The sequence below is a fragment of the Cnephaeus nilssonii genome (genome assembly GCF_951640355.1).
Source record: "Cnephaeus nilssonii genome assembly, chromosome: 16".
In the NCBI taxonomy this organism is placed as follows: domain Eukaryota; kingdom Metazoa; phylum Chordata; class Mammalia; order Chiroptera; family Vespertilionidae; genus Cnephaeus; species Cnephaeus nilssonii.
In genome coordinates this window covers 1,917,796-1,941,914 of record NC_137087.1, presented here as the reverse complement: position 1 = coordinate 1,941,914, position 24,119 = coordinate 1,917,796, and the positions used below count along the sequence as shown (strand labels likewise).

Genomic DNA, 24,119 nt, shown 5'->3' with positions numbered 1-24,119 from the left:
AATGTACTCCATAGTTTTTGAACACCTGTGCCACACACAGTATGTGCTAGGGTTGCAAAGCTCCCTTTCCTTGAGAAACCCCAAAGTCTGGTGGAGACAAACAATTATTAACTACCAGTTGACAGATGCTAACTGCACAATGTACAATGCACTATTGGATCAGCTGAGACAAGGAGGATAAAATGTCTGGTCAAGATTCAGGAGTATTTTGGTTAGGTCTTAAAAGGCAAGTTGTTTACTAGATAGAGAAGAATTCTCAACAGAGAGTACAGTGTAAAACCAACAACGGAAGGTGTCATCTTCAGAGACCTCTAAGAAGTCTTTGTATGAAGAAGGCAGGCGAAATGGTAGATGATATTAGAAACATACATGAAAACCAGAACTGTGAAGGACTTTGACTTGATCAACTACAGATTATGGAGAGTCACTGACAGACTTCACACCCGGAATCAAAGTCCCCTCAGGTCTGGATTAAAAAGACAGAGTAAATTGTGCTTATTTAAATGGACTTTCAGGGCCTGTAGCAGTTTCTTCCTATGGCACATTAATACAACAGTGAAGTAAAATTACAGCTAAACGATTCAAGACAGTGTGTTTATTTGAAGCCAGTTTTGTTGAGCACACTAAAGAACACAACCAATTAAGAAAATACTAAAGATTATATAAGAAATTAAGAGAGGCTAACAGTAATAACATCTGAGACGAATGACTTCAAGTAAAACATTCAGAAATGTTTAAATCCTTATCATGCATCCATTTCAGGTAAGACATGTTGTGTGCCTATCTTTTGCAAGAGGAGAGTATTTTAAATTTCTTTTGGTTAAAGAAGAGCTGTCACCACTAAACTCCTTACTAAAGGAAGGTTTTTTTAAATGGCAAAATTAACGGGTTCCATCATTTTTTAATGTTCAAGAAAAAAGGAATGTATTTCCAATGGCTGTTTGGAGAAGCCTAAAACAATTTATCCCCAGTGGGGTGGACACCACGCGCTAATCCGGGACCCCGGGAGTCGGCCTCAGTCACTCCTCCACGGCCAGGTCGGGGCGCAGGCCTGACGACGGGTTTGCAGTCACTGACCCTGGGCTCCAGCTCGGCCCCAGGACCACCCTGGGCTCCAGCTCGGCCCCAGGACCACCCTGGGCTCCTGCTCGGCCCCAGGACCACCCTGGGCTCCTGCTCGGCCCCAGGACCACCCTGGGCTCCTGCTCGGCCCCAGGACCACCCTGGGCTCCAGCTCGGCCCCAGGACCACCCCAAAGGAGGCCCCGTCAGTGCCAAAACACAGGCCGCGCAGAGAACAGCGGGGCTCCGCAAGGAGAGGCACCTGACTATGCAAACCGTGTGCTCCACGAAGTTTCACCTCAGGACGTGTTTAGGGTGTGTCTTTGTTGTGTCCCAGTAATCATCCCCTCCCCCCCCAAAAAAAGTCACTGGAGCACCCGGGTACCCCCCTGCCAACCGCACAGCACCCTGAAATCCCGGGGCGTCGGAGCCTCGCCCTGCTTTTTCCTGGGAGGAAGGCGGCAGCCTCGCGGGGCGGAGACGGGAGAGGAGGGCTGGGGGTTCGGGGAACCCAGAGGCCGGGGAACAGGGAGACAGAGGGGTCAGGGGGACGGGAGAGGACGGGGGCAGCGGGCGGGGGCGGAGAAGCGAGGACGCAGACTGCGAGATGGGGAGGAAGGAGGGGAGCGGGGGTGGGAGGTGGGGAACGAGGAGACGGGTTACAGGCGGACCGGGGCGAGGGTTCGGGGAACGGGGGGACGGGGGCCGTCCAGCCCGGCCCACGCCCGTCTCGCCTCAGGAGGCTCGCGGGGGTCACCCCGGAAGCAGGAGTCCGAAGGGCGCCACTGCCTCACCCAGCGCCCGGGCCTGAGCTCCCGGACCGCGCCCCCGCCCGAGCTGCCGCGGTCAGCATCCCGCCGGCCCGGCCCCGCCACCATCCGGCCCTTACCGCTCCGATCCGCTCTGCCTCCTCGGTGCGGCCCAGGGCGGCTCGCCCGGAGACCTGAGGGCGCAAGGACCGCAGGTGAGCGAAGGGCCGCCTGTCACATCCCCGCCGGCCCGGCCGCCCCGCCCGCTGCAGCCGGCATCGCGTCAGAGGCCGGATGGAGCGCCGGGCCCGGAGCCTCCGCCCGCTCAAGGCCGCGCCCGCCGGACTCCGCCCTCGGGGCCCCGAACGGCGCGTGCGCAGCCCCGCCCCGACCCCGTGCGCAGGCGCCGACCGCGGGCCCCGCCCCTCCAACTCGCCCCCACCCGCCCCGGACTCCCGCTTCCGCCCACCTCTGGCCCCGCCCTCGCCTCGCGCCGGCCTTTCCAGGCTCCGCCCCCTTTCGGGACCCGCCCCCTCCCTGACCTTGCTTCTCTGTCCCCTGACTCAAGGCCGGCTCCACCTAAGCCGTGACGCCAGCCCACAGCTGACCCCCCCTCTCGCTGGCCTTTTGGACTAACCTCTGCTGCTGGACCTAGTCAAACTGTCAACTCCACCGCTGACCCAGACAGTGAGAACCTTCGCCTTGGAACTGACATTGTTGATGTGGACGCCGCCAATATTTTGTTTGCAAATCCATGCCTGTTCCCTGCCTTCCCGCGCTCTGAACTACGCCAGGACCATACACTCTGCCTACCACACCAAAATAGGAGTTGACGTCTTGCTGAGCTTGAGGGAAGAAACAAGCACCCCAAGTGCTGAGATTTTGAGTAGCTCCATTGTACCATCAATCTGGGTTCCTTTTGCCAAGAACCCGGCAAAGATGAGACAGAGGGCCGGAGACCAGGACACAGGCTTCATTGAACGAGAAGGAACCCTGCCGGGCTACCTTCCAAGGAAGAAAGAGCACAGTGCAGGGGTGAAGGCGCCTTTTGAGGGGAGGAAAGGGAAGGGACTGGGCTTAGGGTACTCAGCACACGCTGATTGGTGGTTTCATATAAGGCACATAATTAGGGACTTAGGAATCGGGGGCTTAGGGTATTTGGCAGGTGCTGATTGGTGGTTCAATGTACAGTCCATATAAGGTGCCTGGTTAGGTGCTCAGGAATGTCCGTGCTGCAGGTGGAGTTTACGTCATACTCCGTCCATCAGTTGGGGGAAGGGAGGATCTATCAACCAGGATTCTGTCACCCACAGGTCTACCCCTCCTTTTTTAAAAAAATAAATAAATCTTTATTGTTCAGATAATTACAGTTGTTCCTCTTTTTTCCCCCCATAGCTTTCCTCCATCTGGTTCCCACCCCACCCTATTCCCTTACCCCCACTCCACTGTCCTCATACATAGGTGTAAGATTTTTGTCCAATCTCATCCCACACCCCCAATACCCCCTTCCCCCGGAGAATTGTCAGTCCACTCCCTTTCTATGCCCCTGATTCTATTATATTCACCAGATTATTCTGTTCATCAGATTTTTTATTCACTTGATTTTTAGATTCACTTGTTGATAGATATGTATTTGTTGTCACTTTGTTGTTCATAATATTTATCTTTTCCTTTTTCATCTTCTTCCTCTTCTTAAAGAATACCTTTCAGCATTTCATATAATACTGGTTTGGCAGTGATGAACTCCTTTAGCTTTTTCTTATCTGTGCAGCTCTTTATCTGCCCTTCAATTCTTAATGATAGCTTTGCTGGGTAGAGTAATCTTGGTTGTAGGTTCTTGCTGTTCATCACTTTGAATATTTCTTGCCACTCCCTTCTGGCCTGCATAGTTTCTGTTGAGAAATCAGCTGACAATCATATGGGTGCTCCCTTGTAGTTAATTAACTTTTTCTCTTGCTGCTTTTAATATTAATACTCTCTCTTTGTCTTTTGCCCTTGGCATTTTAATTATGATGTGTCTTGGTGTGGTCATCTTTGGATTCCTCTTGTTTGGGGTTCTCTGCACTTCCTGGACTTGTAAGTCTATTTCTTTCACCAGGTGGGGGAAGTTTTCTGTCATTATTTCTTCAAATAGGTTTTCAGTATCTTGCTCTCTCTCTTTTTCTGGCACCCCCATAATTCGGATGTTGGTACGCTTGAAGTTGTCCCAGAGGCTCCTTACACTATCTTCATATTTTCGTATTCTTTTTGCTTTTTGCTTTTCCAGTTGAGTGTTTTTTGCTTCTTCGTATTTCAAATCTTTGACCTGATTCTTTGGATTCTCTAGTCTGCTGTTGGATCTCTGTATATTATTCTTTATTTCAGTCAGTGTATGCTTAATTTCTGATTGGTCCCTTTTCATATCCTTGAGTGACTCACTAAATTTCTCGGAGGTTTCTAGAAGATTCTTTAATAACCTTATAACCATGGTTTTGAACTCTATATCCAGTAGTTTGCTTTCCTCCATTTCTTTCATTTGTGACATGTTTCTTTGTCTCCACATTTTGGCTGCTTCCCTGTGTTGATAGAGTGGCTTTGTGTGCTAGGTGTGCTATAGGGCCCAGTGGCTCAGCCTCCCCAGTCACCTGAGGTGGACGCTCTTGGTGCACCCCTTTGTGGGCTGGCTGCACAGTCTTGTTGTAGTTAAGCCTTGATTGCTGTCGGTGTCACTGGGAGGATTTGACCTCCAGGCCAATTGGCTGTGAAGACCAGCTCTGTCTATAATGGGAGAACTGCTGTGCTAGAGACACCCTTATGGGGCAGGACTTGCTTCAGTGGGGCTTTGGTGCTCATGAAGTCTGCCCCTTGAGTGTGTCACTTATGGATCTGAAGAGTTGTAATCTGGTATGGTCTCACTCTGACCACTGGGTACACTGGCTCTTGGATCTCCAAGAAGATGCAAAGTCAGCCACTGCCTGAGGCCACCCAGCAGGAGCTACAGAGAGATCTGCAGATTCCTCCTCTTTGTTTGGGGTTTGGAAGTGCCCAGATGAGGCCCAGCTGTGAAGCAATGCAGGCTGACACTGTAGGGCCTTAGGCCTTCTTTTGGACACTTTGGAGCCCTCTGACCCAGCTTCAGTTTGTTAGGTTTTAGGTTGCAAGAGGGACAGGCCATTCATATGCAAAAGCTGCTGCACACAGCTTAGGTGGGATTGTAAATTGGGTGGGGTGGGGTCTCAGGGAATCACCAGGGCAGAGCAAACAGCAATGTCTGCCAGTCTGCCCTGCCCTGAAGCGGTCCCAGGGTCTCTGTGTTATTTAACCTGTCTTGTTGATTATAGCCATTCTGACAGGCATGAGGTGGTATCTCATTATAGTTTTGATTTGTATTTTCCTAATAACTCAAAAACAGCAAAAAACAATCAGAAGATGGGCATAGGTGTGACTCAGTTGGTTAGATCATTGTTCCGTGCACTGAAGGGTCTCAGGTGTGATCTCAAGCAGGCAACTGATCTATGTTTCTCTCTTGAGCCAAGAGTCAATGAAAAATATACCCTTGGGTGAGGACTTTTTAAACAAGTACTTTTTTAAAAGTCTATTTGCTTTTAAACATTGCCTTTGTCATGTATACCTTTAAAAATGAAATTGAGTCTAATTCTGGATTTTTAAATTCTGTTCCATTGATCATTCTGTTTATTAATGGGCCATTATTAAAATGTTTTAAATATAGAATCTGTATACTATATTCTAATGCCTGATAGACTTAGGTCTTAGGTAAGGTTATCCACTGTCCTTTTTTTTAGAGGGGCTTACTGGCTATTTTTGCTTATCTAAACTTGCAAATACATTTTATAATCAAATTACCCGGTTAAACAAAAACCAGTATTTTTATTGGGATTGCTTTCCATTTATAAATTAGTGTGGTAAGAATTAACATTCCTGCCAAGTTGAATCTCCCTTGCCAGTCACCCTCTTTTGGGCATTATCTATTACTAGAGGCCTGATGCGCGAAGATTCATGCAAGAATGGGCCTTCCTTCCCCTGGCTGCAGGCACCTCCTTCGCTTCAGCCAGAGCCACCTTTCCACCTTTCCACCTTCCCACGCTTCCCAGAGGCCTGGAGTAGCTGGAGTGGTGCAGAACACCTGTGTTGTTGCCCCCAGCCACTCAGCGCCTGCGTATGCAAATAAACCTGCCATCTTTGTTGGGTTAATTTGCATACTCACTCCTGAATGGCTGGTGGGCATCCCAAAGGTACAGTCAATTTGCATGTTACTCTTTTATAGTGTAGATACTTATGCCCTGGTACTTTGTATAATAAACAGGGACTTTTCTCCATCATGTCTTCTCTTTGTTTCTTGTTTGTATGTAGGAAGGTCTTTGGGTTTTATACATTAACGTGATAAAATGTTTTGGTAATTTAATAAATGATCTTGTTTGTACTAGTTTTCCCATTAATACTTCAGTTTTCAAGATATACAGGGTGCGACAAAAGTAGGTTTACAGTTGCTTGTATGGAAAATAATACAATAATTAATAAGTAATAGTATAAGAATAAAAATTGTGTTGTATGTAATCACAACTGTAGACCTATTTTTATACCACAATGTTTAAGCATGTGTTCTATAAATAGTCCTGGCTAATGCCTCCAACTCTACATCCTATATAATAAAGAGCTAATATGCAAATGGTCATCACACCCTCATGCTGGGGCCAGGGGGCCTGAGGCTGCATCCCCCACCCTGGCACTGGGGCCAGGGGACCTGAGGCTGTGCCCCCTGCCCAGTGGGGCTTGATGGGGGACCTGAGGCTGTGCCTCCCACCCAGCAGGGCTTGACAGCCGGGTATGGGTCTCGTGCAATTTCGAGGCACGCAGGTGGGTGGGGACTTGACTCTGGGTCCTGTGTGCACCCCAAACTCTGATAGGAGGGAGATTTTCATATACACTTTCCTAATTTTCTTTCATCTCTGACACTTCTATTATAGAGAAAGGGCAAATAGCAATATTAAAATATTTCCTCTAAATAATCCCCTTTTAATGTGCATGAATTTCGTGGACTGGGCCACTACTTATATAATAGAGGACATAGTGACATCATCGTTTTAGTCATTACTTAAGCAGAAAGCCAGTAAGATGCTGACTTCTGTGCTATAGTGTATATTTTTTATCATGTTAAAGTCCATAGTATCAATTTCTAGTTCACTAAGTGTTTTGACTTCTTAAAAAACACAAGTAGGTGTTTAATGTTGTCAAATACCTCTTCTATATCTGTGGAAAGTATTACAAATTAACAGATTTTCTAATATGGAACCCCTTTGCATCCTTGAAATAAACCTGACTTTTAGAGCATGGGCCAATGCTCTCACCACTGAGCTCACCTACCTGAGGAAATGGATCTTCTAAAATTGCTGTTAGATTCTAAGTTTTTACATTGAAATTCTTTGTTGTTGTTTTTAAATCTTTATTGTGGAAAATATTTCATATGCTCTGGTTTTCCTTTAAAGTCCCCCTCTAGCCCATCTCCGCCCTCTGCCCCGGCCTTCCCCACCCTATTATCTGTGTCCATGGGTTTCCCAGAGATGCATACAAGGTCGTTGGTTTATCTCTTCCCACCCACCTTCCCTCTGAGGTTCTGCAGCCTGTTCCATGCTTCTGTGTCTCTGAATCTATTTCGTTCAGGAATTCATTTTGTTAAATAGATTCCACATGTGAGTGAGATCATAGGGTACTTGTCTTTCTCTGACTGCTTTATTTCTCCCAGCATAATACTCTCCAGGTCCCTCCATGCTGTCTCAAAGGGTAAGAGCTCCTTTTTTTTTTTTTTTTTTTTACTGCTGCCTAGTGTTCCATGGTGTAAATGTACCACTGCTTTTCATTTTAATTGATTTCTGGGAGAGGAATGGAGAGGGAGAGAGAGATAGAAATATCAATGATTAGAGAGATCATGGATTGGCTGCCTCCTGCACACCCCCCACTGGGGATTGAGCCCACAACCTAGGCATGTGCCCTGACCGGGAATCGAACCGTGGCCTCCTGGTTCATAGGTCAACACTCAACCACGGAGCAACGGGCCAGGCAATGTACCACAGCTTTTAATCCACTCGTCTGCTGGTGGGTCCTTGGGCTGTGTCCAGATCTCAGCTGTTGTAAACCGTGCTGCTATGGATATAGAGGTGCATACATTCTTTCTGGTTGGTGTTTCTGAAGTCTTAGGCTATATTCCTAGAAGTGGAATCAGTGGGTCAAATGGCAGTTCCATATTTAACTTTTTGTGGAAATTCCATACTGTTTTCCATAATGGCTGCACCAGTCTGCATTCTCACCAGCAGTGCACTAGGGTTCCCTCTTCTCCACATCCTCTCCAGCACTTGTCATTTGTTGATGTGTTGATGGTAGCCATTCTGTCAGGTGTGAAATAATACCTCATTGTCGTTTTAATTTGCATCTCTCTGATGATCAGTGACTGTGAGCATTTTTTCATATGTCTCTTGGCCATCTGTATGTCCACTTTAGAGAAGTGTCTATTTATGTCTTTGGTACATTTTTTTATTGGATTGTCTTCCTTTTGGTAAGATTTATGAGTTCCTTATATATTTTGGATATTAACTGTTTATCAGAAGTACCGCTGCCAAATATGTCCTACCATACAATGGGATCCCTTTTCATTTTGATGTGCAGAAGCTTTTTATTTTGATGTAGTACCATTTGTTTTATCTTCGCCTTAATTTCCTTTGTCTTAGGACAGTGATCGGCAAACCACGGCTTGCGAGCCACATGCGGCTCTTTGGCCCCTTGAGTATGGCTCTTCCACAAAATACCATGGCCTGGGCAAGTCTGTTTTGAAGAAGTGGCGTTAGAAGAAGTTTAAGTTTTAAAAAATTGGCTCTCAAAAGAAATTTCAATTATTGTACTGTTGATATTTGCCTCTGTTGACTAATGAGTTTGCCGACCACTGTCCTAGGAGATGTATCCACAAGCATATTGCTACGAGAGATGTCTGAGATTTTGTTGCCTATGGTTTCTTCTAGATTCCTATGGTTTCAAGACTTACATGTAAGTCTTTTAGCCATTTGAGTTTATTCTTATGTATGGTGTAAGTTGGTGGTATAGTATCTTTCTTTCTTTCTTTCTTTCTTTTTTTTTTTTTTTGGCATTTACCTGTCTAATTTCCCCAATACTGTTTATTGAAGAGACTGTCTTGACTCCATTGTATACTCTTGCCTCCTTTGTCAAATATTAATTCAGTGCAATGACTTGGTCGATTTTGGGGGGTCTCTGTTCTATTCAATGATCTACATGCCTGTTCTTGTGCCAGGACCAGGCTGTTTGATTATGGTGGCTTTGTAGTGTAACTTGATATCTGGTATTGTGACTCCTCTAACTTTGATCTTGTTTCTTAAGATTGCTGTGACTACGTGGGGCCTTTTTTGCTTCCATATAAATTTGTGGAGCATTTGTTCTAGATCTGTGAAATATGCTGTTAGTATTTTAATAGGGGTTGCATTGAATCTATAGGTTGCTTTGGGTAATATGGGCATTTTAATGATGTTAATTCAACCAATCCATGAACATGATATATTCTTACATTTGTTTATATCTTCCACAATCTCTTTTTGTCAACATTCTATAGTTTTCTGAGTACAATCTTTTACCCCCTTGAATAAATTTATTCCTAAGTATCTTAAATTTTTTCTTGCAATGGTAAATGGGCTTGTTTGTTAAGTTTCTCCTTCTAAGAATTCATTTTTGGTACATAAAAAAGCCATTGATGCTTGGGTGTTGATTTTGTGTCCTGCCTCATTGCCAAATTCATTTATTAAATCTAGTAGTGTTGTGGTGGAATCTTTAGGGTTTTCTATGTCATGCCATCTACAAATAACAGTTTTACTTCCTCCTCTCCAATTTGGGTGCCTTTTATTTCTTCTTGTTGTCTGATCGCTATGGCTAGGACTTCCTGTACTATGTTGAATAAGAGTGGTGAAAGCCGACATCCTTGTCTTGTTCCTGTTCTTAGGGAAAATGATTTTAGTTTTTGCTATTGAGTATGATGTTAGCTGTAGGTTTGTCATATATGGCCTTTGTCTTGTTGAAATATGACCCCTATATTCCCACTTTGCTGAGAGTTTTTTATCAAAAATGTGTGCTAGAATTTGTTGAATGCTTTTTTTGTGTCTATTGATATGATCATATGATTTTTGTCTTTCAATTTGTATATGTGATGCATCATGTTTATTGATTTGCATAAATTGTACCAGTCTTGCATCCCTGGAATAAATCCCACTTAGTAATGATGTATGATCTTTATAATATATTGTGAATCCTATCTGCTAATATTTTGTTGAGGATTTTAGCATCTAGTTCATCAGGGATATTGGCCTGTAATTCTCTTTCTTTGAAGTGTCTTCATCTGGTTTTGGAATAATGATAATGCTGGCCGAATAAAAAGAGCTTGAAAGTGTTCCTTCCTCTTGGGTTTTGAGGAATAGTTTGAGAAGGATGGGTATTAGTCCTTTGAATGTTTGGTAAAACTCCCCTGTGAAGTCATCTAGACCAGGCATTTGTTTGCTCGGAGTTTTGTTTTGTTTTGTTTTTCTTTGTTTTTTTTCCTTCTATTTCATCAGTTGCTATTGGCCTATTCAGGTTTTCTGATTCTTCCTGATTCACTTTTGGGAGATTAAATTTTTCTAGGAATTTGTCATTTTCATCCAAAATATCCAGCATGTTGGCATGTAGTTAGCTGCTCATAGTATCTTCTTTCAGTCTTCTGTATTTCTGTGGTGTCAGTGATTGCTTCACTGCCTTTGTTTCTGATTTTATTTATTTGGCTCTTCTCTCTTTGTTTCTTGATGAGTCTGGCTAAATGTTCATTAATCTTCTTTATCTTTTCAAAGCACCAGCTCTTGCTTTCATTGATTTTTTTTTTGTAGTCTCTATGTCATTTATTTCTGCTCTCATTTTTATTTTTTCCTTCCTTCTACTGTCTCTGGGATTTTCTTGTTGTTCTCTTTCTAATTCTTTAAGTTGTAGGGTTAAATAGTTCATTATTACATTTTCTTGTTTTTTTGAGGTAGGCCTGTAGTGCTATGAACTTCCCTCTCAGGAGCTCCAGAGATTTTGGGTTGTTGTGTGTTCATTTTCACTTGTTTCCAGAAAGTTTTTCATTTCTTTCTTGATCTCATTGGTAACCCATTCATTGTTGAATAGCATGCTATTTAGCCTCTATGTATGTAAATGGTTTTTAGTGTTTTTAATGTATTTGATTTCTAATTTCATTCCATGGTGATCTGAGAAGATGATTGATATGATTTCAATCTTCTTGAACTTGTACAGACTTGTTTTGTGTCCTAACATGTGGTATATCTTTGTGAATGACTCATGTGCACTTGAGAAGGGCTTTGGGGCAAAATGTTCTATAAATGTCAATTAAATCCATCTGATCCAGTGTGTGCTTTACGTCACTGTTTCCTTGTTAACTTTTTGGCTATAAATCTATCCAGTGAGGTCAGCAGGGTGTTAAAGTTTCCTACTATGACTGTATTGTTGTCAATGGCTCCCTTAAAGTCCTCTTGAAGTTTTTTTTAAATATATTTAGGTGCTCCTATATTGGGTGCATACATGTTTACTCGGATTAAATCCTCTTGCTGGATCGACCACTTTAATGTTATTGTGACCTTTATTGTCTCTTGTGAGGGCCCGCATTTTGAAGTCTACTAGTATTTTATCAGATATGAGTATTGCTGCTCCAGCTTTTTTTTTTCTTTTCTCTTTACATGGATATCTCTCCATCCCTTCACTCTCATCCTGTGTGAGTCTTTTGTTCTAAAATGGTTCTCCTGTAGACAGCATATAGTTGGGTCATGTTTTTGTATTCATTCAGCTACCCTATGTCTTTTGATTGAAGCATTTAATTCATTTACCTCTAAGAGTATTATTGATAAGCTACTTATTTATTGCCATTTAACTTTTATATGCCTAGGTTTCTCTCTTTCTTCCTCTCATTATATCAGTCTCCTTAGCATTTCTTGCATTGCTGGTTTGGTGGCAATAAACTCATTTAGCCCTTTATTTTTATTTATTTATTTTTTGTCTGGGAAGCTCTTTATTTTACCATCTATTTTGAATGATAGCCTTGCTGGATATAGTAAACTTGGTTTCAGATGCTTATTTTTCATTACCTTGACTACTTCATGCCATTCCCTTCTGGCTTTTAGAGTTTCTGGTGAGAAATCAGGAGACACCCTTATGGGAGCTCCTTTGTAGGTAACAACTTGCTTGACTTTTGCTGCCTTAATATTCTCTTTGTTGCCCTAGCAGGTTTTGCTCAGTGGATAGAGCATTGACCTGTGGACTAAAGGGTCCCAGGTTCAATGCCGTTCAAGGGAACATCCCAGGTTGCAGGCTCGATCCCCAGTGGGGGTCGTGCAAAAGGCAACCAATCAATGATTCTCTATCATCATTGATGTTTCTATCTCTCTCTCCCTCTTCTTTCCTCTCTGAAATTAATAAAGATATGTTTTTTAAATAGTCTCTCTTTGTCTTTAATTTTTATTATTGTATTTATGATGTGTCTGGGCATGGGCTTGTTTGGGATCTTCTTGTTTGGGACTTTCTGTGCCTCCTGAACTTGTGTGACTTTTTCCTTCACCAGGTTAGGGAAGTTTACTGCCATTATTTCTTCACACACGTTTTCTATCCATTCTTCCCTTTCTTCCCCTTCTGGCTCATCTATTATGTGAATATTTTTACATTTAATAAACATTCCTCCTTTTAATTTTTTTTTCTTGTTGGTTCTCTTATTGATTTTTTTCTACCCTGTCTTCTAATTCACTTATCCAATCCTCAGCTTCCCCTAATCTGCTGTGTATTTCTTCCAATGTGTTCTTTATTAGTGCTATGTTGTTCTTTATTTCCAATTATTTGTTTTTTTCATAGTTAATATATCTTTTCTCATGCTGTTGAGCATTTTTATCATCATTATTCTGAACTGTGTATCAGATAAATTTCTTATCTCCACTTCATTCATCTCTTCTTTTGGAGAGTTATCTTGTTCTTTCATTTGGGGGTTATTTCTTTATCTCCCATATTGGCTGCCAGTTTGGGTTGGTGACTACTAGGTGTACCAGTTAATAATGCAGATTTTTTTTCAATAGATAGAGTGACACATATGTTGATATATATATGCGATTTGATATGTATGCCATTTTGTTGTATTTGCTATGGGGCAACCCGCAAGAGACGACCACCAGAGACAAAGATCAAAATTTATGAGCCTTTATTAAGCTGGCTAGTGACTACAGTTGCAGCACTTCACTGCGGGAAAGGCCGAACTGCAGTGCAGACCACAGGTGTTACATCAAATTTATACTCAGAATCCACAAGAGGGAGTTAGGACAGTTACAATGACAACCCAAAGGTTACAAGAGCTATTTCAGCCGTTTCCAAGAAACTCAGGGCACAGGTACAATGCCTGGGCATGCTTGGCCAGAGCTTGAACCACCACCTCCCTCTAAACTCCAGCCACCCTATTGTTCAGTAACCTACTCTACTTCCCTCTGTTCCAAGGCATCCTGCCTCCAGGCAACAAAGGAGATGTGCAATGTTTGCAGCCCAGAACAGTATTGACAACTCGCTTCAAAACTTCATATGTCAAATTTGCTGAAGATGTTAACAAAATCATGGGTTGATCCAGGTCGACTGCAAGGCCAAATCACTTCAGAAAGAAGACAATGCTCTGCATTTGGTGGGATCAGGAAGGTGTGGTTTATTATGATCTTCTAAAACCAGGTGAAACCATTAATCCTGATCACTACTGACAACAAATAATCAATTTGAACCACGCTTTGATCGATGTATCTCTCTAACATAGCTCTCTCTCTCTCTCTCTCAGAATGTTCCACAAGGCATGGCAAAGTAATTTTGCTTTATGATAACGCACCATCACACACTTCAAAACTAGTTAAAGACACCTTAAGAGATCTTGCCTGAGAAGTATTAACCCGCCCACCATATTCACCAGATATTGCTCCTTTAGATTACCACTTGTTCCGATCATGGCACACGCACTTTCTGAGCAGCACTTCAAAACATACAAAGAAGTGGAAAACTGAGTCTCTGAATGGTTTGCCTCAAAACAAGAAAAGTTTTATTGGGATGGTATCCACAAATTACCTAAAGATGGGAGAAATGTGTAGCTAGCAATGGACATTACTTTAAATAAAGCATTATTAACCAGTACACCTAGTATGTATTAGGTAGATCTGTTACACCTCTCAATCTTTAGTGCAGGACAGTGTCAAATGCTATTTCTTTCTAATTAGCTCAGGCAAAGACTCAAAGCCTCTAGACACCTGCCTTTGCCTGCAGACTGCTTGGATTCAGTCTTGAGGAGCTCTCAGGCAATCATTCACAGGTGTGGCAAGAAGTTTTCCAACAGGGTGGAGCAATTGCTTATGCCTGGAGGCTAATTGTTATTCTCAGTCTCTTAATGGGCCTCAGAAATTCCACAGAGTGGGGCAAGGTGTTTTCCAATGGGGTGGGTCAAGTGTCTTCCCTCCCAGGCAAAAACTGCCTGGATAGTAAATGTCTGGCTGAGAAAGATGACCTCCACAGTGTGAGGGAATGACTCAGCACAGGAAACAGGGGAGTCTGCCTTCTGAGCTCTAACCCTGGCTTCTACACATACAGCTCTAGTCCACTCTGCCCTCCCTCTGTCAAATCACAAAGTGAGTGGCTGCACACAAAATTTTGTGCATTGGCCCTTTAAGGGTGCCTGCCTTTCCAGCCACCTCTCCATGGCAGACAGAAGCCCAGATGCTTTTCACAGCCAGGTGTTATGTGGGCACCTTTCTCAGTTCTGGTGCTCTCTTCTGGGGGGCCCAGTTTGGGAATTAGACTCCAGACTTCTCAGTGGCAACCCCTCACAAGCTAAGATCTCTCTCCAAGACTTCAGCCAGTATCTGTGGGAGCCTGGCCTGTGCTTTCATTCCTCTGCCCTTCCTACCAGTCTCTATGTGGTCTCCACTTTCCATCCTAGGTTATCAGGGTTCTCTCCAGCTAGTCTTCTGTTGATTATTTGGGATAATTTTTGTATTTTAGTTGTAATTCCAGTTTGGTACTGGGAGCATGTCTGTGTAGCCTCCACTTACGCCTCTGCCATTTTTCCTCTCTCGCTGCATGAAAATTCTTAAGAGAGTACAGTCTATAGTTTCCTTTTTTGGAATAAAAATTTGGGGGCTATATTCCAAATAAATTTGAAATTTATGATAATAAACAACCTGGTAGTCCACCAGGTTGGTGGGTTAATATTATATGTGCTTCCTAAAATGAAATTATCTGAAATAGTTTAAATAACAATGGGATTATCTGATATTTATCTTTATTTATTTATTTATTTATTTATTTATTTATTTATTTTAATCCTCACTAGAGGATATTTTTTTTCCCCATTGCTTTTTAGAAAGAGTGTAATGGAGGGAGAGAGAGAGAGAGAGAGCTATGTTAGAGAGATACATCGACTGGTTGCCTCCCACATGTGCCCAGATCAGTGGTGGACAGTGAACCCACAACCCAGGTATGAGCTTTTCAATAGAACCAGAGATCCCTCAATACACTGGCTGACACTACAACCACTGAGCAACACTGGCCATGGCAGGAATTATCTGATATTTAAATGTTATGTAGAATTTCTTTTTGAAACCCTTTGGCTTAGTGATTCTTTGTTTATTTGTTTTTATGGAGTAACTTGTTGACCTTTTCATTTCTTCTATAGTAATTAATAGAACTAATTTTGATAAGGTTTGTTTGCTAAAAACACGTATTTCTTCTAAGTTTCATATTTATTTGCATAATTTTATCAAGTACTTCCTTAAAAATTCTTTTCTCTGTTTTTATGCTATATCTCCCTTTTTTATATATTTGTGTATATATGCTTTCTTTCTTATTAAATTTTAAGTTAGTCATTGGTTTGTATGTTGTTTTATAAATAACCCACTTTTTTATCCTCTAGTACTGCTCTTTTCTTTTTCCCCAATATTTTTATTCTTCTTAATTTCTTTCTTCTTTTTCCTTTTGGTTTACTTTATCTTTTTCCTAGCTTTCTATTTTGAATGTTAAATTCATTCACATTTATGTTTTCACTTTTAAAAATATATATTTTTATTGACTTCACAGATGAAGGGAGAGGGAGATAGAAAAGTCTATGATGAGCCAGCCGGTGTGCTCAGTGGTTGAGTGTCAACCTACGAACCAGGAGATTACAGTTAGATTCTCGGTCGGGGCACATGCCTGGGTTGTGGGCTTGATCCCCAGTGTGGAATGTGCAAGGGGCAGCCAATCAATGATTCTCTCTCATTATTGATGTTTCGATCTCTCTCCCTCTCCCTTCATCTTTCTGAAATCAATATAAAACTTTTTTAAAAAAAATAATCAATGATGAGATAGAATCATTGATCGGCTCCCTCCTGCATGCCCCCTACTGGGGATGGAGTCCGCAACCCAGGAATGTGCACAGGCTGACACTCTATCCACTGAGCCAAACCAGCTAGGGCTCTTTTCACTTTTATTGCACCAAGTATTCACAGCTATAGGATTTCGTGTGATTACTACTTTAGTGGTATCACTGGAATTCTATCCTATGTTTTCATTATTAGTATGCTTAATAAATTTTGCAATTTTATTTTCCCTTTAATTCAGGAGTTTTTAGTTGAGTTTTTAAATTGTCAGGAAAAAGGAAATTTTTTATTTTTAAAAAATTCTGTCATTTCAATTTATAAATATATATATATAATTGATTTCAGAAAGGAAGGGAAAGTGGGGGAAAGAGAGAAACATCAAGGATGAGTGGGAATCATTGATCAGCTGCCTCCTGCATGCCCCCCACTGGGGACTAAGCCCACAACCCAGGCATGTGCCCTTGACTGGAATAAAACCTGGGACCCTTCAGACCACAGACCAATGCTCTATCCAGTGAGCCAAGCGAGCTAGGGCAATTTCTAGTTTTATTGCATTATAATCAGAGAATGTTATTTGTTTTTTGTTTTGTTTTGTTTGTTTTGTTTTGTTTTGTTTTGTTTTTTAGTTTCCTGAGGTTTTCTTGATTACCATTAGGCCAATATTTGGTCAAATTTCTTGAATGTGCACTTGAAAAAAAGGTCTATTCTCTTTTACATAGGTACTGAATTCAATATAGTTTTATAGGATTTGTTTGTTCCCCATTACCACTTAACAATGAACAGAAAAAACAAAATTAGAAGACACTAGAGGACAATATCTGACATGGAAGACAGAGATTGACACAAATAGACCTGAAAGGAACAGAAAATGCATAGAAAAGGAAACAACCCCTCATACACTCTCTTCCCAAAACTACAAGACGTTCACAGAAACAAGGAAGAATATTGTATCATTAGAAAAGAATAGATGACATTTAGAAAACAGTTTGAACACAGAAAAGAGCCCTTGGAAATGAAAAAGAAACAGGCGCAAAGAAAATTCATTAAAAGAGATTAAAAATGAAGTTGAGGAAATATCCCAGGAATTGAAACAATCAGAATAAGAGATTGAGAACTTGAATTTGTCATGCTTGGGGTTCACAAGGTGTGGAACGGAGGTGGGAGTCAGCATCTCGGCTGTGGTATCGTCTACATTTTACAAACAAGGGACCTGAAGCTCAGATAGAGTTATCTTTTCATCTTCTTAATGGTGTCTTTTGAATTACAAAAGTTTTAAATTTTGATAAAGTCCAATTCATCAAACTTTTATTGCTTATGCTTTTGGTATCATATCTAAGAAATCATTGTGTAAGCCAAGGTCAAGAATATTTACTCTTGGAGACAGCGCCATCTTGAATGGGAGAGAGGCTGTTATTGGAAGTCTAAAAATCCCGGGAATCTACAACAACACCACCCAGGGAACAGCTTCAAATCCAGGAACACTGGACACAAAGCAACGTGAATACGCGGACTCAGAGGAGCTCTGCACCTTCTCACAGAAAGGTCAGATTTCGCCTAGGAAAAAGAGAGAGAGAACTACATAACCAAACACCTGGAGAAGAGAGATCATGGGGAGACAAAGAAACAGTCTGCATATGACAGAAAAGGAGGTGTCACCAGAAAAGGAAGTAAATGAAATGGAGGCAAGCAACCTGTCAGAGAAAGAATTCAGAGAAATGGTCATAAGGTGGCTAAAAAGAATGGAAGACAAATTCAACAACATGTGTAAGAACCAAGAGGAAATGAAGAAGAACCAAGAAGAAATGAAAAATAACATTGCTGCTATAAAGAACTCAATAGAAAGCATCAACAATAGACTAGAAGAAGCAGAAGCAGAGGACCGCATCAGTGAGCTAGAAGACAAGGTAGGAAAAAATACCCAAGCAGAGAAGCATCTAGAAAAAAAAATTAAAAAGCAGGAGGAGAGCCTAAGGGAACTTTGGGACAACACAAAACAAAACAACATTCGCATAATAGGGGTGCCAGAAGGAGAGGAAACTGAGCAAGGAATAGAAAACCTGTTTGAAGAAATAATGACAGAAAACTTTCCTGATATAGGGAAGAAAAACCCACACAAATCCAAGAAGCTCACAGAGTCCCAAGCAAAATGAACCCCAAAAGACTGACGCCAAGGCACATTATCATTAAATTGGCAAACACCAACGACAAAGTAAGAATCATAAAAGCAGCCAGAGAGAGACAGAAAGTTACCTACAAAGGATCCCCCATCAGACTAGCGACTGATTTCTCAACATAAACACATCAGGCCAGAAGGAAATGGAATGAAATATACAAAGTCATGCAAAGGAAGGGTCCGAATCCAAGAATACTGTACCCAGCAAGGCTATCAATCAAAATTGAAGGTGAAATCAGGAACTTCACAGACAAAAAAGGACTAAGGGAGTTTATTACCACCAAACTAGCAATGCAAGAAATGCTAAAGGGTCTGCTGTAAAAAGTAGAAATAGGAAGGAACACAGGGGTAAAGAATAAAAATGGCGAAAAACAAGTACCTATCAATAACAACTTTAAATGTAAATGGATTAAATGCCCTAATCAAAAGAAATAGGGTAACTGAATGGATAAGAAAACAAGACCCATATATCTGCTGTCTACAAGAAACCCACCTCAGAAAAAAAGACGCACACAGACTAATGGTGAAGGGATGGAAAAAGGTTTTTCAGGCAAAAGGAAATGAAAAAAAAGCTGGGGTAGCAATACTTATATCTGACAAATTAGATCTCAAAGTGAAAGACATAAAAAGAGATAAGGAAGGCCACTTCATAACACTAAAGGGAACAATCCAACAAGAAGAAATAACTCTGGTAAACATATACGCACCCAATACAGGAGCACCCAACTACATTTTAAAAAATCTAGAGGATATCACGGGAGAGATTGACAGCAATACAATCATAGTGGGGGACTTTAATACCCCACTATCACCATTGGACAAATCCTCTAAACAAAAAATCAGCAAAGAAACATCAATCCTAATTGAGTCACTATATCAGATGGAATTAATTGACATCTTCAAAATATTTCACCCCAAAGACACAGAATATACATTCTTCTCAAGTGCACATAGGCCATTTTCAAAGACAGACCATATATTGGGTCACAGGCAAAGTCTCTTCAAATTCAAGAAGATAGAAATCATATCAAGCATCTTCTCAGATCACAATGGCATAAAACTGGAAATCAACTACAATAAAAACAATAAAAAAAAATCAAACACCTGGAGACTAAATAGCATGCTATTAAACAATGACTGGGTTCCAAGAGAGATCAAAGAAAAATAAAAACATCATGGCAACAAACAACAGTGAAAACACACAAAAAACAAAATCTATGGGACGCAGTGAAAGCAGTCTTAAGAGGGAAGTTCATAGCTCTACTAGGCTACTGCAAAAAACAAGAAACAATGGTAATAAATTGCCTAACCCTACAACTCAAAGAGTTAGAAAGAGAGCAACAAGAGAATCCCAGTGTAAGCAGAAGGAAGGAAATAATAAAGATCAGAGCAGAGATAAATGACATAGAGACCAAAGAAATAATACAAAAGATCAACAAAACCAAGAGCTGGTTCTTTGAAAGGATAAACAAGATTGATGAACCTCTAGCCAGGCTCACCAAGAAGCAAAGAGAGAGGACCCAAATAAACAAAATCAGAAATGAAAGAGGAGAAATAACAACAGACCTCACAGAAATAGAAAGGATTGTTAAAAAATGCTATGAACAACTCTATTCCAACAAACTGGAAAACCTGTAGGAAATGGACATATTCCTAGAAAAATAAAACCTTCCAAAACTCAATCAGGAAGAATCAAAAAATCTCAATAGGCCAATAACTATGGAAGAAATTGAAGCAGTCATCAAAAAGCTTCCAACAAACAAAAGCCCAGGGCCAGATGGCTTCACAGGGGAGTTTTACCAAACATTCAAGGAAGAACTAAAACCTATCCTCCTCAGATTATTCCAAAAAATTCAAGAGGAAGGATGGAAAAAGGTTTTCTACATTCTATGAAGCCAGCATCACCCTAATACCAAAAGCAGATAAAGACAACACAATGAAAGAGAATTAAAGGCCAATATCCCTCTTGAACATAGATGCCAAAATCCTCAACAAAATTCTAGCAAATCAGATCCAGCAGTACATTAGAAAGATCACACACCATGACCAAGTAGGATTTATCCCAGGAATGCAAGGATGGTACAATATCCGCAAATCAATAAACATGATATATCACATAAACAAATTGAGAGATAAAAATCACAGTCATATCAATTGATGTAGAAAAATCATTTGACAAAACCCAATACCCTTTCTTGATAAAAACTCTCAGCAAGGTGGGAATGGAAGGATCAAACCTCAACATAATAAAAGCCATATATGACAAACCCACAGCCAACATCATACAGGAACAAGACAGGGATGCCCACTCTCACAACTCCTGTTCAACATAGTACTGGAAGTATTAGCCATTGTGATTAGACAAGAAGAAGAAATAAAAGGTATCCAAATTGGAAAAGAAGAAGTAAAACTGTCCTTATTTGCAGATGACATGATGTTGTACATAAAAAAACCCTAAAGACTCCATCAAAAAACTATTAGACTTAATAAATGAATTTGGCAATGTAGCAGGATACAAAATCAATGCCAAGAAATCTATGGCCTTTCTATACACCAATAGTGAACTTACAGAAAGAGAGACTAAAAAAGCAATCCCATTTACCATCGCACCAAAAGAATTAAGATACCTAGGAATAAACTTAACTAAGGAGGTAAAAGACCTATACGTGAAAACTACAGGACACTGAAAAAAGAGATAGAGGAAGACATAAACAGATGGAAGAACATACCATGTTCATGGATTAGTAGAATCAACATCATTAAAATGTCCATAATACCCAAAGCAATCTATAGATTCAATGCACTCCCCATTAAAATACCAACAGCATATTTCACAGACCCAGAAAGAACTCTCCAAAAATTCATCTGGAATAAAAAAAGACCCTGAATAGCTGCAGCAATCCTGAGAAAGAAGAACAAAGTAGGTGGGATCTCCATACCAGATTTCAAGCTGTATTACAAAGCCACTGTTCTCAAAACAGCCTGGTACTGGCATAAGAACAGACATAAAGACCAATGAAATAGATTAGAGAACTCAGAAATCGACCCAAACCACTATTCTCAATTAATATTTGACAAAGGAAGCAGGAACATACAATGGAGTCAAGACAGTCTCTTCAACAAATGGTGTTGGGAAAATTGGACAGATACATGCAAAAAAAAATGAAACTAGATCACCAACTTACATCATACACAAAAATAAACTCAAAATGGATAAACATAAGACAGGAAAACATAAAAATACTAGAGGAATCCACAGGCAGCGAAATATCAGACATATACCAAAGCAATTTCTTCACGGATACCACTCCTAGGGCAATGGAAACTAAAGAGAAAATAAACAAATGGGACTACATCAAAATGAAAAGCTTTTGCACAGCAAAAGAAACCATCAACAAAACAAGAAAGCCCAGTATATGGGAGAACATATTTGCCGATAAAGCTTTAATTTCCAACATTTCAGGGAACTCATACAACATAACAAAAGGAAGATAAATGATCCAATAAAAATATAGGCAACGGACCTAAATAGATAGTTTTCAAAAGAAGACAGAAGGAAGGCCAAGAGACATATGAAAACATGCTCAAAGTCACTAATTATCCGAGAGATGCAAATCAAAACGACAATGTGGTACCATCTCACACCTGTCAGAACAGCTATCATTAGCAAATCAACAAACCCAAGTGCTGGCGAGGATGCGGACAAAAAGGAACCCTCGTGCACTGCTGGTGGGAATGCAGACTGGTGCAGCCACTGTGGAGAACAGTATGGATTTTCCTCAAAAAACTAAAAATGAACTCCCATTTGACCCAGTAATCCCACTTCTAGGAATATATCCGAAGAAACTAGAAACACCAATCAGAAAGAATAGATGCACCCCTATGTTCATAGCAGCACAATTTACAATAACTAAGATTTGGAAACAGCCTAGGTGCCCGTCAGCAGATGAGTAGATTGTGTGGTACATCTACACAATGGAATACTATGCAGCTATAAAAAATAAGGAATTCTTACCATTTGCAGCAGTATGGATGGATCTGGAGAGCATTATGTTAAATGAAATAAGCCAGGCAATGAAAGAAAAATACCACATGATCTCACTCATTTATGGAAAATAAAGAACATTATAACCTGATGAACAAAAAGATAGATACAGAGGCAGAGAAGCTTCAAACAGACTGTCAAATTACAGCGGGAAGGCTAGGGAGTGTTGGGAGGCGGGGAAAGAGATCAACCAACGGACTTGTATGCATGCATATAAGCACAACCAATGGACACAAGACACTGGGGGCGGGGGGAGTGAGATGAGGGCATGTGCCAAGGGGTAGAGGAGGCAAGGGGGAGGTCAATGGGGAGAAAAAGGAGACATATGTATTACTATATGTAATACTTTAAACAATAAAATAAAATTTTAAAAAGAAGAAGAAGAAGAGATTGAGAATAGGAGACGAAATGACCTAGTTAGATCTCCAGAATGCTTTCCGGATTCCTGGGGTGTTGCTAAGAGGGAGCCCTGACCAGCAGATGACTCACTGAGGGACTAGGGTTCAGTAGGCCCTCTCCCAGGCTGGACTCGCAGTCTTAGAGCCAGACAAGAGGTGCTCACTCTGCAATTCCTTCCCAGTGTGCAGCCTGCTCTGGCTGCTCGCCTCTGGGTGTCGACAGAGCTTCTTCGGTTTCATGCCCTCCTGGGCACTCTAGCAGATCCCACTCGCCCTCCACCCCATTCACACTAGACCTGACCTCGTTTAGTCCACACACAAGGTGGAACCAGTCAAGGATGGGCCAGGCCCTGGAGCCTGGGGCCTGAGGTCTCCCCCTGCCTCCAACCCCCGCCATTTCTGAGGAGGCCAGCTCCACATCCATCTAATATCTCTCCTAGAAACCCTCATTTGCTTCTTTTTTGTCATCGTCGAGCTTAGAGTTATTTCAGGCAAAGCTTCTTAAAAAGGAGCCCTAACTGTTCGCAATGCAAAGGTGTCTGCGAAGTGGAGGAGGCCCCTCAATCCTCAGAAACACTGTGGCCACTCTGCTTCTGCTGGGGTGACAAAATGCCTTATTCTAGCTGAGTAAGTCACTGCTCCTGAGGATGGACAGACGGCTACTTCAAAATGAGCAAAGACATCAATGCAGTTTTAGTGTAATACCCAGGAATAGAACACAGAATTCCAAGTGGCTCTTAAAACAGAAGCAGCAGGCACACTTGGACTGACATGGAGAACTACAGGAAGCCGTGCGGGCACAGGCCCTGCGGCTCTGAAGCCTGACCCTGGCTCTGACCCTGGCTCTGCACTTGCCCAGGATGCTTGTGAGGTTGTGCATGTTCCGTTCTCTGTCCCTCATTGTTCATGTCTGGAAATGCGGATTACAGGAGGTTGTTATGAGAATAAAATGAGCTAATATACGTAAGCCCTTAGCAAAATGGCTGCTACATAGCAAGTGTAAAATAACTAGATATTATTACACTAGTGCCCTGGTGCACGGACTTGTGCACATTGAAAGGAAATTAATTAGAAGGTGGCCAGTGGGGTGGGACTGGGTGAGATGGGCTGGACACACCCTGGAGTCAACCTCCTGCAGTCCCTCCCCAGCATCTGGGGAATGAGTGGGGTCCTTCTGGCAGGTGGGGCCCCTCAGTCTGGCCTGCGGGGATCAGGCTGAAACCAGCTCTCTGACATCCCCCAAGGGGTCCCGGAATGCAAGAGG

At 41.7% G+C, this 24,119-nt stretch overlaps 1 protein-coding gene across 7 annotated transcripts in view; it reads right to left on the bottom strand.

Moving 5' to 3' along the window:
• CCSER2 (coiled-coil serine rich protein 2) overlaps window positions 1-2,140 on the bottom strand; it is a 243,540-nt gene extending 241,400 nt beyond the window's left edge. For all 7 annotated transcript variants that reach the window (XR_013814723.1, XR_013814724.1, XM_079793281.1 and 4 more), the window contains exon 1: window positions 1,951-2,140. The gene's annotated coding sequence lies outside the window, so the exon portion shown is untranslated. The remainder of the gene's footprint in view (window positions 1-1,950) is intronic.
• Window positions 2,141-24,119: the final 21,979 nt, after the last annotated feature.